At 41.0% G+C, this 15,453-nt stretch overlaps 1 protein-coding gene across 1 annotated transcript in view; it reads left to right on the top strand.

Moving 5' to 3' along the window:
• Window positions 1–843: 843 nt before the first annotated feature.
• Window positions 844–15,453, top strand: part of wasf1 (WASP family member 1) — a 53,460-nt gene continuing 38,850 nt past the window's right edge. Inside the window, 2 exon segments of the mRNA XM_034143055.1 lie at window positions 844–896; window positions 1,053–1,273. The gene's annotated coding sequence lies outside the window, so the exon portion shown is untranslated.

Raw genomic sequence — 15,453 nt, 5'->3', positions numbered from 1 at the left:
GTGAAAAAACACATTTTTTTCATCCGAACATGTGACATTTACACGAAAAAGAACATTTATAAAAAGGCTTGACTCTACTATTAACATAATGCTACATTCAAGATGGTAGCAGGACATGAGGTTATTAAAAATTGTTTAACAAAATAAGAGAAAAACATGAATAAAATAATAATATGACAACTTTGCTTCCCGACGAGAACATAATAATAAATGGCAGAAACAAAATATATGGAGTTTTTTAGGTTAAATAAAATTGAATTTGAAAATAACAAGTATACAGTAATGCTGTTTTTGAACAAACCATAAAGTGCAAACATTTCAGATACAAAAATAGAGCTGCAACAATTAGTCAATACATTGATTGGGTGGTATGCAGATAATGAGGACTAATTGCTCACTTTTGATAAATGATCATTTAGTAATTTCTAAACACAAAATCCTCTCTGCTTATGAAATTCGAGGATTACCTTTGACCTAATTAAATGTATTTTGACCAAAGTGACACTTTGACTATTTTTACATATGTATTAAACAATTGATACAGAAAGATAATTGATTACGATACATATCAATCATATTTATCTACGCTTGATATAAATATTGGTTGCAACATGGTCTGCTATATTGCTCAGTATCGTCATTGACTTTTGCAATTTATTATTTAATGTTGTCAATGTGATATCATCAAATCATTGTGCAAGAGATGAATTAATTATGGTATGATGTGATTTGTATGTACAGTGAGGGTTGAAGTAATCTCTGAAATGGATTGGACAGCACAAAATGACGGTGTGAGATAACTAGCCAATACAGCATGCGAGCATGTTGACCGAGAGCCTCCCACGAGCACAGCAGCAGTTGCATGGAACGCTTTCTCGCGCCCTAACAATAGAGTGGTAAGTACCATTATCACCGGTTAAAATGGGGACATTTTCTTGTGAATAAACGTCAATTCTGACCGGTTACTTTGGAGAGAATATTTTTGCCGCATATGGGTAAAACTGACGGACATTTTTGTGTTGCGAAACCTGTTGTTTGCCTGACCGGACCAGGTTTGATGCCAATTTCAACTAAATCTACCCTGAGATTCCCTTTGGAAAAAGGTGCCTGGATTCTCCTCCGCCGCCGCCTCTTCCACCAGGAGTACATTTGATATCAGAGACAGTACAATCATGGATCCGACCCGGGGATTTAAATTCTTGGACACGGTGGCATGCTCTGCAGCTCAGTGAGGATGGGAAGAAAATAAGAGGATTTTTAACAAACGTATCAGGTAATTATTTGAACACTGTGTACTGAAGTCGCATTTTTCACTTGCATGTGACTTTAGTAAGGTAACGTTATTGCACCTCTGCACAACAGCAACAAACTGCCTTAAAACCGAGTCACCATGTTGTAACACTAGATATTTACCGGAGCGGATGGACTAATAACGGTCTTGGTAATAACCATAGACTAAATAACACACTGCCTGGCTGTCTCTGACCGCCACCCGGTACACAGGTGACTAATGTGGCAGTGTTGACTACGTTAAGACGCCGAAGTAGTCCAAACCGTTAAAAGTACCAACATTATGTTGAATAATAAAACATGAACGAGACACTTTCTAACGGGACCGCTTGTAGGCTGATACATTGCAAAGCTCCACATCTGCAGGAGCTCACGCAGCAGCGTCTTGACATATTCAGTCCTAGCAATATCATGTTGGTGAGAAACCGGAGAGCAAATATTTGCATGGGATCGCACATTATCTAACGTTATAGAAACATGCCGCATATCTCATCTTGCAGGTTACATTCTACGTGGGGTCGTGGAGTACCAGGTTGGTACAGTAAGATCAGGCGAACCGCTGGCACGACCTGATTTCATTTTCCCACTAAGAATGCATTGACTTGCCGAGAGGATAGGGGCTGGGGTCTATTCCAGCACCGCTTGGTTTGCAGTCATGGGGGATGGTAACCTCCAGCCCAGTGAAAATCATGCTTTGTGAAATTCGAAACCTTCTTTGTACTACTTCAAGTACAGCAAGACAAGTGGGCATGGGGAACAGTGTTGGTGATCAGCTTTTATAAATGGTGATTTTGATTCGTTCTATTACATGAGGCCAGCTCGTGTTGTGCTTTTCATTATAGGGCTTACATTAAACTGACCACCTTTTCTGCAGCATGTCCATTTAAACCCAATCAATGAGAGGGTCTTAGGCTGGTGCAGGAAACACTCTTGTGTAAATTGAAGCAAGCAATATATTTCATGGCTTGTCTTCAAAATGCAGTAGTAAAATAGTAGTGGAAATTAGTGTCAAGATCTATGGTTGGTGATGAATGAATCGTCAGCTGCAGGGCCATTGATAAAAGTAGGTACTGTATACTGCATTCCTGCTGCTTTGACAGTTGATCAACTTGTGCCTGTGATGTATTAAATGTATCTTTTAAATGTAGAAGGATGTAGATGGTGTAGTGACTGCATGCAATATGTATCAGCGGAAGGATTTTACTTATTCGATTACTTTATAATTAAGTTAAGGAATTACTTTCCCCAGATCTTTGTGTATCTCAAGAGGAACTGCTTTAAGTCTAGACAACATGTCAATATCAACAAACAGAAACAGCTGATCCTTAAAACTAAATTTAGCCACACAGCTCTTCACACCACACTATCTGGACTGTGAGTCAATGGAATTTCGTAGAAAACATTATCTTTCATTTGTCATTTTACATTTTTTTTGTTAAATAAATAACAGGCAGAATTTGTATGAATTATTGTGTGAGCTTGATGATAAGCCTAGATTGTTTATGTAGAACATATACAGGTCTCTGTACGTGTAAGCAGCCCTGGACAAAATACTCTGAGAGTCCTTGCAGCTGTTACATTTATCAGTCTGTAACAGTGGCATCCAAACTATCACATGACTGGGTGGAAGCTATAGCTAAGTTTCACAACAGCTCAGAGGGAGCTTATATAATGTGCATACAATATTTGCCATATGGGATGAATTTGGAGTTGCCTTCTAAACATTATCCAATGCCCAAAATGTCATTTTCAGGACCAGTGATCAAATTCCCCCTCGCTCAGCTCTGAGTGGATGTATGTTGAAGTATGCCTGCTGTGGCTTGAAATCTCTGCTTCTGTTTTGTTTGAGGCAAGTTCTCCCCAAGTGGGTTACCTCCTGGGGCTTTGTTAGTGGTATTTTTAAGCTTGCAGGGAAACAATAAACAAAGGTGAAAAGAAGTTGAAGGGTCTATCCACACAGCCTGCTCCATGATACAAGGATTTAAATAGGGCTCGGTTTAGCTACAGGTGTGTTCCAAAAATAGAGCAGAACATATTGCCTTGGTTTATCTGATGCTGTTTGCAAACTTTTAGCTGTGAGGGATGACATTCCTGCACAGTTTGCAGTTCTTGTTGGTTATTCTCTGTGTTTCAGAAGCCCTTGTGATATAGAAGAGCTTTGGCATGCCTCCTGCGGAGGCTTTTGGACCTCTCTTATTTGTTGACATTGCTCTGATCCTCTGCCAGTCGTTGGCTTTCTCATGCTAGCAAGAAGAATATCTCTCTTTCTGTAGCTCTCTTTTGTCTTTTCCGCAGAGGTGGAGAGGGGGTGATTGGAGGACACACAGAACAACATAGGGCATAATGAAAGAGCTTGTAGAGAGAAAAGAAGAGATGGGAGTAAAATGAGTGATTGCTGCCTGGCATGAGGAGGTGGTGGGAAGAAGGTGGGCCAGGGTTTCTGGGAAAGACAGAGACAGAGAAAATGAATATGTGTCTTACGCCCCTTTACATGCCATTTAGTGGAGCCACAGACAGACCTCCTATCTCCCAGCTGTTAGGATGCTCCAGAGTCTCTGGCACACAGCACCTATTGTTCTTCTTCTTGGCCAGGCCCACTGCTCTATAATACTGCCTCTGTCCCTGGGCTGACAGAGGGACACCAGGGCTCAGTTAGCCCGTCTGACTGGGGCTCCTTGTGCTGTTCCTGCCACTGCCTCCACCACCTCCGTCCCTGCTTTGTCCCTAGATCTGTCCATTCTTGGTTGTGACTTAATTCCCTCTCGCAAGACAAGCTCAGATAAAGTAAGCCCTGACTTTTTCTCTTAATCTTGCATTTTCCACTGCTCTTCTCTACATCTCCAGGGATAAGAGTTGTCATAGTGTGCCTAATCTTGTCACAACCCTTTAAGCGACAGTATAAACCTGTTTAACTTTAATATGACAACTTTGGTGAGCAGGTGAAATAATCTCTTGGGAGTAGTGTCTGAGGCTTTAGGCACAAAGGTAATTCGGCACATCTAGATCATATTTAATTTTTTATTCAACTCCCGGTGTTTTACGGAGTTGAATGATGATAAACAGAAAGCATTTAGCTACTATGTAAACTTGCTCTCACGTAACTGCTGCTAGCAGGTACTGCTGTCGGCTAGTTAGCTGTTAGCTCAGTTAGCCAAACTTTAATGACTGGGAGCTTGAAGCTCTGAGGGTGTTAAGCACAGGAGTTTTGGATCGCTGTACAATATCTCTGAACAGAAAATCTTATCTGCCCTCTTATCATTGTTATCTTCCTGTCTCAAGTTGAAAGTGTCGCCGCCAGTAGTTATTTTCTTCTTCCCTTCTGTCACTTGCTTTGTATTCTTTCAGTCTGTGTGCCTCGGTGTATATACAGCATCCTTGCTCATTGTGATGACCTCTGCTCCAACTAGCTAGACCCCAGCTGCTGTTTGAATACATGCAATATTTCTGTCACTCACCACCTCACTTTAGGCTCTCATGAATTTCAGAAAGAATGAGTCTTGCTTTTATAATGTTCAGCCTAGTAGGTAGATCGTGCCAGTTGCAGCTTTGCAAATAGAAAGGGTATGATCATGCTGTCCAGTTTTTACAACATATTTGTTAAGCTGAAAAACGTTAGTGTCATTACAGTCTAAATGTGGTTCAGCAGATAACACACAGGCCAAAACAGGAAATAAGAAGATAAATATCAGCTTTAAATATGTAGTTGCCAGAGGACTCTCAACTAATGCGCTTAATGGCGGTTTCCTGCAAACTGAATACAAATGTCCTCTCGACTCATCAGCCAGTAATCGCCAGGTATTTGGGAAATGGAGCACCAAGGTGTCCTGTAACTGACCTGTCTTATTCTTTAGCTGAAAGCCAACATAAGCTTCACAATGGGATGAAGTCTGAGGCCACTCCCCAGGTGTCATGTGACTGTTTGGATGGTAAACGTAGTCTGATACTTTACTCAGCACAATGTAGCCTCCGCCTGGTCGAGGGCTGAATTATATACAAGGCTCCCTTAGCTGCTGGCCTCACTGACAGTATAGGTGTGTGTGTGTAATATGTACAATGACTCTAGTTAGGGTGTTGTGTTTGTATTAGCAAAACAACGTTCCTGCCCATTTCAGGTCACAGTGTATTTCTGTGCTGTGCATCATTTCGCTCTAAATGCCGCCAAGTGACATCAAAACGATCCCTGCAGCTGCACTCAGAGCATGTGCATATTTGAATATATTTGAATATACAAAGTTAAGCAAAACACTGGACTCCCCCATACAGTAGCTCTCCATTTTCCTGTCACTCGATCTCTTTGAATATATATATGCGCTCTTTTCCTCTCCCTTGATTTCTGCCTTCCCTCTCTTTCACTGATGGGTTCTCATTGAGCTGGAACGGCCGATGCACCGGTCGTCGTGGTGATGTGGGATGATTGATGGAGGCTAGAGAAATGGGAGGAAAGGCATGTCGTTTATCCAGTCCACGGCTTGAATCCCCCGTGTCAGGACTGAGAGGTCCGTATTCAATTACAGACACGCTGCTTTTTCATTAGGATTTCCATAAGCACTCATTTTTCTTCTCAGTTCCTTCCCCTGCGCTGGGTCGAAGAACAAGGGGAAAGACAGTGAAGGATTAGAAGCAAGAAAAGTAGAAAAAAAAACATGCAATAGGCTTTTGCTTCACATAGGCATATGATGTACCAAACAATCACTTACATGGATGCATTATATATATATTTACAGTATATCAAGGCTAAATTATCAGCATGATACATGAAGCGCGGCATCTACACACTCAGATACAGAAGGTGGTGTTACTCTACCTTTTTTAAAGTTGGTTTGTGATCCTCCAATAAACACGGCAAGATCAGCAGACTCACTAGAGAGCCAAACAGTCTCTGGTGTGGATGTTTTTATACAGTTTCAAAAGAAAATGCAACATGCAATTATTTAGAGTACGAGAAGTGGCATTACTGTTCTTTTGTTAGTTCGATTTTGTTAGGTCAGAGCTATGGAATATGAAATCCCCCATCTTGGCTCTCTACCTCTTAAGCTTGTCTTACCCTCAGGTGTCATTTGTTATCTAGTCTGTCTTGGCGATGAAAAGCAGGTGATTATCGGTTACCGGTATAGGCAAAAAAAAATCCATGTTGTAATTATTTTTCTTTAGCCTTTATCCAGCTCGATACTGCGGTTGCCGTTTACACCCTTGCTCCTTTCTTATTTGTCGTGTTTTTCTACCAAATAATAATCTTCGAAAAAGAGCAAGTCCTTGGCTCGTAAAGGGACGCTGAAGGGAAGAGAAGAAAGTGCCAGAGAAAAGAGAAGGAGAGCAAAAGGGGAAGTACCCTCTTAGCCTCCCGGTGTGTTTGTCCACAATCTCACAGCAGGGGTGCCTGTGCACTCAGACAACTGATGCCTTTAATTAGGAGCCAATATGTGGCTGTTCATTTACAGCTCACAGCGACAATCCAGCTCTATTTTGGATTTGCGCAGGGCCCCGAGCACAAGGCACGCCTGATCTGTGCTGGATAGAAGCCCAGCGGGGGCCACGAGTGTACACTTCTCTCCCATTTCAGAAGATCGGAAGCTTTCCTTCCCTTTTGTCTTTTGATGGTTAGCAGGAAATGCCAGATTCGCTCTAAATGCCGCCAAGTGAAAAACTGCTGCAAGAAAAAACAATAAACAGTCTTACTCAGCAATCACCTTGTGTGTGTAATCAATTATTATAACACAGCAATGTGAGCTGAACCAGGACAAATCATTGCTGTAGAGCAGAGGTCAGATAGAGGTTAGGAAAGGATTCTGGTGGAAGAAGCATCGGCTAAAGATAGAAAGTCAGTCGAGGGAGATTGTGGTTCAGTGAAAGATGGCATACTGTACTTCCTATTCCATTCAGTGGTGTGTCAGAGGATATGTAAGTTTGTGCTATTCTCAGGCCTTTCCAAACAATGTTAACATTTCAATAATACGATGAAATCATCTAGCTACGGGAAATAGTCTGAGACACAGCAGTCCCTTACATAACTGTCGCTCATTTATAGACACATGCCCACAGCGTAGAGTGCCTAGGCTCTTATTATATAAGATTATAATATAATATTTTCACTCCTACACGTAGATGCTGAGATCAGTCTATAGATCATTCCTCTTTACTCTCACAGTGCCCATGGTATTAACCCTTCGTCCTTGATCTGGACAAACGGTGCTTCAGTGTGTGTCTTTGCTCATGTGTGTGTCATTCATATAAGCTCACATGTTTCCCTCTGTTCCCTGTTTTTTTAAACGTTAGTGCTTTGACTGTGTAGCCAGGCAGTGAGCTATTACTGTCAAACATCCTCCTCTTCACATTCGTCTTTTTTTCTATTAACCATTGCACTGCTGCCTATCAACTAGCACAACGCAGAGTTTGGGCCACAGATGCAAATAGGACTAACACAACACAGTGCTCTTTTCTTTGGCAAATATATGTCTGGCTAAGTTGTGTTTTTCTAGTTATTATGTCATTTTTATTTCCATTTGTATACTTCTTCATAGGTCCAGTTCTTGATCTGTGGTAAATGCAGCAGAATACTCAGCCAACCATACTTGCTCTACCCTGTTATTTCACTGTCCTTCCATCAGTGCATTAGGAGAGAGGTGCACTTCACTGACAACATGCAGGGTACACAGGTGTGTAGCTGCTGCACCTGTTTGATGAATAATAGAGACATCTCAAGGGACACACTCTGAAATAGAATATACATGTACTATGTCCATCCTAAAGGGTAGCAAATAAAAAGACACTGTAGGTGTGATGCCCGAAAGCAGAATTTCCGCCCAAAAATGTCCCATCCGTATGACTGGTATGTATTTGAATCCAATAACAGAGTCTAAAAATGTACTCGTTATACAAAAATCTAGCGGGACGCTCAGAAATGTGTGTGCAAAACACACAAACGTTATACACGCATATCGTGGTGATCTGTGCAGCAGGAGACCCACACACAGCAGCAGATGGACTGCAGTAATAAGCTGTCGTATGGCAGGTAATGTTATTCAGGGTTTGTTTTGGTCCATCAGCGAAATAAAGTTACCAAGGGGAAAAAAAGTGTGGTACGATGGCGCAGGACTGTCTCTGATCTTTAATAAGGTGAGCAGTGTATGAGTGTTTTTATGTGTAATGTGAATATGTGTGTTTTAATCAACCCTAGCTTTCTAAATGACGGATCAGTGTTCGGAGTTAATAAGCTGGGGACGAGCTGCTGACTTAAAAACGTCCTCCCTCAGCTAAACGGTAATGCAGCAGCCCACATGGGTCCATCCAGCGGTGTGGGATAAGGTTAAAGGTCATTTCTCTATTGTGTGTGGTTATATAAATGTTAGTGACAGCTTGAGGCGAGAGCAGTGGTTTGCGTAGCTTAGCCTCAGGAGGACAGATAGGTGCTGACAGACAGGCAGGCCTCGCTGCCGTGTTATGCTTCTGCTGCTGCACAGCCTCTTCTTTTGCAGGACTAACTCTCTGTCCATAATTTTTTACTAGCCCCCTGTGCGTTTGTTCTCTGTCGCATTCCTTCCTTTCTCCCACTGTCTGCTTCTTACATGTCTATATAAGATATTCCTCTCCTTCCTACGTCCTACTTTACATAAGGTAGAGCAGCACAACCAGTACTGACTGATCCAATGAGGCCAAGGATGACTGCCAGTTTTGTAGCCAACGAACGTATTGTCTTAGTTTGGCATCAGCAGTGTCTGCAGCTTGACCAGATTTGAAATGCTAAGGTAACGGTACAGCAGAGTACAGGAAGCAGAAGGACTGGGGAGGCTGTTCACCAGGCCAGATGTTGCCTCAAGCTTCAAATTAAATTGTCCAAATGCAGCATGGATTGAGAAAAGAAATAGAGAAAATCATCCCTGGATCATTTCAGCCATTTATGTATTTTCTTTTCATCAAGGTTGTCTTTTGAAGACATACTAAAGAACTGATTATATATCGCCATTGATATCAGTGTCTCTATTCTAAAAGAGACACTGGCCTCGTTGCTGTCATCCACAGTTGAACACTTACTTGTTTCTCGTATTTGCTTTGTACATCTCTTAGCTTCAGGTTCACATGAAGCTGGTGTGTTAAACACTCATTTTGGGGCACCCAATACCACATGACTGCAACTACTCTGTGTGACAGTTAAGGACCTGTGATACATATTCAAGGCAGGACTGTTATTCGGCCTGTTCTGTATGGACATGGAATGAGGGGGCATTGTGGCTCCGACACTATACCGGCAGTCAGAGAGCAGAAACATACTTCTCTATCAGCAGCCCTCCATCAAGGTGACATATTATTTAAAAGTTTCCCAGAGTTTGAAGAACTTTAGCTATAACTGTAGTAGAGTGGGCCAATGTCATAAGCGATTCAAGTTCTGAATCATGCTGTAGGCAAACTTTTTAGTATCTAAATCTGATCAGTATCTAGAGCTACTGCGGTACTTGTGAGATGAAGGGCCCTCCTGTGTGGGAAACGGGAAGAGGTGGACTGTGAGCAAGCTGAGTAGGTGGTTATCTAATTGCAACAGGACTGAGAGAGCACTGAGTTGTGGAGCGATGCAACGGTGACTGACTGACAAGGGCTTGATGACTCAGATATCCACACACACACACACACACACACACAAACACACACACTCTCAGGGGTGCAGTGATGAAGGGGATGACAGACAAGCCGAAGTCTGACTGACCAGGAAAGATAACAAGGAATAGTGTGGGTGAAGTGATAACAGTTGCTTTAGGATTCTGTTTCTTATGCACTCTCACACCAGCCTCACATCTCACTGACGAGAAGGCCAGGGGCTTGAAATATGTCCACTGATAAAAGAGAGGCAACGAAGGGGAGGAAATAGGGGAGCGGGAGGCTTTATTCCTGCAGGAAGAATTGGAGATTCTCTTTCAAGATTTTTTTGATTGGAGGCGAGCCTCACAATGCCGAGTGCCAGCCGAACGCAAGGGAAAGAAAAGGGGATGAGAGGTGCTTTTGTCTCCATCACTTCTGTCCCATTGTCCCTTCACCAGAGACCAGACAGTGCATTGGGCTTGATCTAATGATCAAATCTATATCTGGGCTTGTGTCAGCTCTGTGGACAGAGGGACGTATTGTGTGTATTGTCTCGATTGTGATCCTCTGGACTCACACACACACACTACACCCCAACTAAATATAGCGAATTGAATGAAGAACCGTCTAAAGTCTAAAAAAACTAATCTGGCTCCTTTTAAAAACTGCCTGGCTGACTGTGAAAATCCTTGTCTTTACCATTAGTCAACATAATGATAGAGTAAGTGGCCGGTCGAGGCCTTTTAATGGAGTCAATCTACTGCTTTGCTGTTAATACAAGCCTGTTAGCCCACATTTTGTCTTCTATAGCCCCCTTTGTAGAGATCTGTCGTTTCCTCCCACCTCTGATCTGATTCCATTTGTATGTGGAAAATGTTCACCCACCACTCGCAGTGGCATTTCTAAGCACAGCTGTCAGGTCTATGTGTGGGTGCATGGGGCGGAGGGTGCTGAGATGTCATGAGACGCAGGTCACGTGAAGCCCGCAGCCAACCTTTTGACCCCTAATGAGCATGCTGTTTCTATAGATGGAAGAAGGCCCTGAGGACAGTGACCAACCACTGCCTGATGCCTGTTACTGTGCCACCTCGCTCTCAGTGTGTGTGCCAACATTTGTGTGTGTGTTGGCAAAAAGACAGTGATGTCTTCATGTATTATAGAATGCATTAGTTTTGGACCTGTTTATGGAAAAGCTGGATGATATTTTAGTTATGTTTTTTAGTTTTTAATAGTTAAAGGTCACCTATTATGCAAAATCCACTTGTTCATGTCTTTTACACATAAACATGTGTCCCCTCTGTGTAAAGAGATTCTGAAAGTTTCAGGAAAAAAGATTCGCTCACTTTTTGTCCTGATCCATTTATATAAAAACCTGTCTGAAAATGAGCTGATCAGATTTTGGCCACTTTATGATGTCATCATGATTTTTTGGGTTCCATAACCATTAGCCAATCACCAACCAAGGTAACCCCCCCCCCCCCCCCCCCCCCCCCCCCCACCTTATCACCTGAATCTCCTCCTAGAGCACCATTGTGTTCTTTTTAACCAAATATCTCTCAGAGAGGCGTGGGGAGTGGCTCCTTATTTTCATCTAAAGTAACAGACACAGAATCAGCGCTTTTGAAACAGGGCTGAAACAGAGGGGATTATGGGATGCCACAATGCACGATCTGTTTGGTATTTCGAGCCAAACACTTCAGAGACATGTTATATATATCTGAGACCTATAATAAAGTAAGGAAAAACAGTATAATAGGGGACCTTTAATATCAGCTGATATGAGCTGGTAACAGGTTTTGGTGTATGTACATTTCAGCTGATAATTTACAAGAAATTGTTTAGAAAAGTTAATTATATTATTGAGGTTATAAAGTACTGCAGGACTAAGCCTTAAACCGTGATATGAGTCAGTTCTTTTTCACTTGAATCAATTAAGAGTTGAACAACCAGAACTTGGTGTGGTCCCAGTTGTGGGTCCTGCTGCTGTGAGCCACTGGCACCGCCTCAGGCCTCCTCACAGCAAGGGCACCTTCACTAACCAGCGCCCCTGCTCTGCCAGCACTTTGTTCCCAGAATCATCTCTCATGCACAGACACATAACAACATTGCCCACACACTCAAGAGACAGCCCATGAGAGGTTAGCACAGCTGCCCTGGGCGCTGTCTTATCCTTCCAATTTGTCCCACAAATCCTCCCTGCTTCCCCTCTTGTCTCTCTTCCTCGAATCTCCACCGCTCAGCCGCTGCCAAGTTCCACTCAGTTCACTTAATACTACTGAATTTGTTGTTTAATATGTTGTTGGGGTGGTTATGTATTTTGTGAAGTACTTTGTAACCTTGTTAAGATAGATATTTGTGTCGAGGAACCACACCGCTTTACTTTGCACGGCTGGATCACAAACCACAAATGCAGCGCTTGCCGTGTGTTATGCCTCCAGTGGATGATTTAAATCAAATTATACTTTGCAATCAGATTAAGGTATAAGTAAAGACTCGTGATTTCAGTATAGAATCACCTTATTTTCAAGCATTTGGACTTTAAAAGAGTTATTTATTTTCAGAAAAGGTTGAGCTTTTATGCATCAGGAACAACAACAAAATGGACAGATTAAATGAAATCTCTACGTTTTGTTACATTTCCCTTATTAACGTGTGCATTAACGTGTTTCCTTGGTGTGATGAGGCTGATCCATCCCTGGAAAGTAAAGTAATGTGGTTCCTTGACAAAAACCAACCACCCTAGTTTCAACGTTTTTTCTTGCACATTTGCTTCTTCAATCACACAGAGTAGCAATGTTTTTTTCTTATAAATAAAAAAATGTAATCTTGAAAAAACATTTCTCAGAATATTACCAATTCCCCTCGGTTTGATTAATTATGATTAATTATTAAAACGTAATAATACTAAAACACTGTTGTAGAAAACTCTTATTTCTGTGATTTGTTGTACTAAAAGAGGGTTTTTTCTATGTTGGTATAGATTTCATCAAATTGGCTGCATTTCACAATTTTTAAGGACACTTTATTTTAATGTACTTATTTTGTCTCTTGAGGAACTGTGTGTTAATTATAAAATACATTAAAAAGTATGCGCACAAATTATACGCTGTGCGATTATGGCAAAAATCATAATCACGATTATTTTGGTCAATAATTGATATCACGATTATTAAATACGATTATTCATTGACTATGAAAACATCCATTTATTGAACTTTTAAATACAAATAATAATTTGAACAGTATCTTTTTAACTGTTGATTTCCCTGAGCGTATAATTCAACTGAAAAACCAATACAAAAATAAATTAAATAGATACATTTATATCTACATTTAAATAAATAATATCAAAATAATAAATACCAATAAACAAGATCAACAAATATTTTGGAGCGCACTTCAACAAGCTACTAAACATATATAAATATGATAAATAGTGCACTGTCACAACCTAGCAAAGCAAAATAATCGTTTTTTTCGATTATGTTGTTTTCGTAATTGTGGCAGGCCAAAATCGTAATTGCGATTAAAATACGATTAATTGCACAGCCCTATTAAAAAGAATCCACATTAAGGTTGGAAGAAATGACTTCACTAAACAGAATAAGTTGTCTATTATTAAATGTTTCCAGGATGTGGCCAGCACCTTTTGAAGTGAAGAATACGTTTTTCCCCGTGTGTTTACACATTTTCTTCTTTGCAAGAGGCAGTGATGCATGAGAGACTGAAATACACTTTGCCTCAAGGCTACATCACCACACCATATTTCTCTCATTCTCCTACCATGACACACATTATTTTTCTATATAGATCAAAGGAAATTAATAGCAGAGCAATTATTCTACAGTGTGCCGCATTAGCATTTCTAACCAGAACAAGGTACGTTGACAGAGGGGTGATGCAATGACAAAACATGAAAAGGTGAGTGCTTAAGGGCACTTCGCAAGAGCAAAAGTAGGGTGCCACCTTTACACTCAACTTGTAATGGCTTTTGACATGTTGCCCTCTGGGAGTGAGTCATATAAATGTGAATCAGCATGTCACTGTAAACTATAAAGTACTGAATCACAATACTGCAATATAAGAAAAAACACAGTATCAATAAGAAGTATCTTCTTGTTATCCTGCCTCTCTGCCCTGTAACAGTGTGGGCTCTGGCATTGATCTCGATGAGAGAAGATGAAGATCTCTCCTTTTCCCCTGATGCCACCCACGCTGCCTTTTTTGTCTTTCTTTTTGAATGTGCCTCAAGCTGCCTTTTTCTTCATCTGTTCTCTCCTTCTTTGGTGTACTTATCCCCCTAAAGAAGTACAGGAGCTCGGTAAACTTTTGTTAAACATGTGACAGAAGGCAAAAGTCTTCTTGAAATGTATAACTCACTTAATGTTCATGCAAAGATATTTAACCTCAAAAAGTGGGTCTGTTACAACACATGGTGGTTCCCTCTTGTTCAATGTTGAAATTAGCTGTCAACTAAAGAAAAAAAAGTAAAAGGTTCTAGCTATTTAAAAATGAATATTTTATGGTTTATTTATATGACAGTAAACGGAATATCTTTGAGTGGACAAAACAAGACATTTAGGAGACTATTGGGCTTTGTAAACAAACTGATCGACACCTTTCACTATTTTCTGTCATTTTATAGACCAAACAACCTAATTAATTGAAAAAAATGAACAGATACATTTAGCATGAACATGCTCTTTAGTTACACCCCTATTCTTGACATCCTTCTTATTTTTATTTACTACCAGATAGGCGGACAAGATAAATGGAATTGTGCAAGTTTAATTTGGACGGCATGTCCACTTTAAGTGTTTTGCCCTCCTAACAAGCTTCTTGGCTGGCCTCAGTAGCACTCCTGTGTATTGAGATTGTAAATATGCACTGTGTTCTCGCTTTTCGGTAATATTTCTTATTTCTTATGTTAAATAGTGTGTTCTGCTGTTCAAGCTGAAAGGGGTTGCTGCAGTGGTTCATCTGTGTGCATGTCTTTCACGTCTGTATGCACAGCAAGGGAGATGGTATAATGACATTTACCTCACAGGCCAAACAAGCACAGCTGCACAGTTCGAGCATGCAGACATGTATTATTGAGCAGCAGGCTTTCATTATTCATCGTGGGTTTCGGTGAACTCAGCAGATAAACTTCTTTGAGTCTGTTTGTTCGATAGACACACGACTCATTGATGTTGAAGCACAGACGTCAATGAATATTTAGTTGTCTACGGTGGGATGAAGCCCGTTTGCTAAATGTATTTTGTTACAAAGAGCTTGGATTGCTTTGGACAATGTGGTGTGTGTTTCCCTGCTCACCCAGTATACAGCTCATGCTCCGAATGCAAAGTGTAGTGGACAGGCAGCCTCTGTTGAATCTCAGGGATTTCTTTCCACACACAGAAAGTATTCGCTGAATGGAAAGCTTAGATCCTTATCTTCTCCAAAGAGCTATAGGCAAAGAAAAAGACAACAGTGTGTTTTATGGCTGCATAAAAAAAGACCATCTCTATAGCTGTTTAATCCATGCATAAAGAGTACTGCAATTTCAATATAAATACATGTGGGCACAGTTTTTTCACTTTGTTTCTTTAAATA

This window comes from Trematomus bernacchii, unplaced genomic scaffold (assembly GCF_902827165.1).
Source record: "Trematomus bernacchii unplaced genomic scaffold, fTreBer1.1, whole genome shotgun sequence".
Lineage (NCBI taxonomy): Eukaryota > Metazoa > Chordata > Actinopteri > Perciformes > Nototheniidae > Trematomus > Trematomus bernacchii.
Note: the sequence above shows the minus strand (reverse complement) of the source record. Positions and strands in the feature narration are given on the sequence as shown.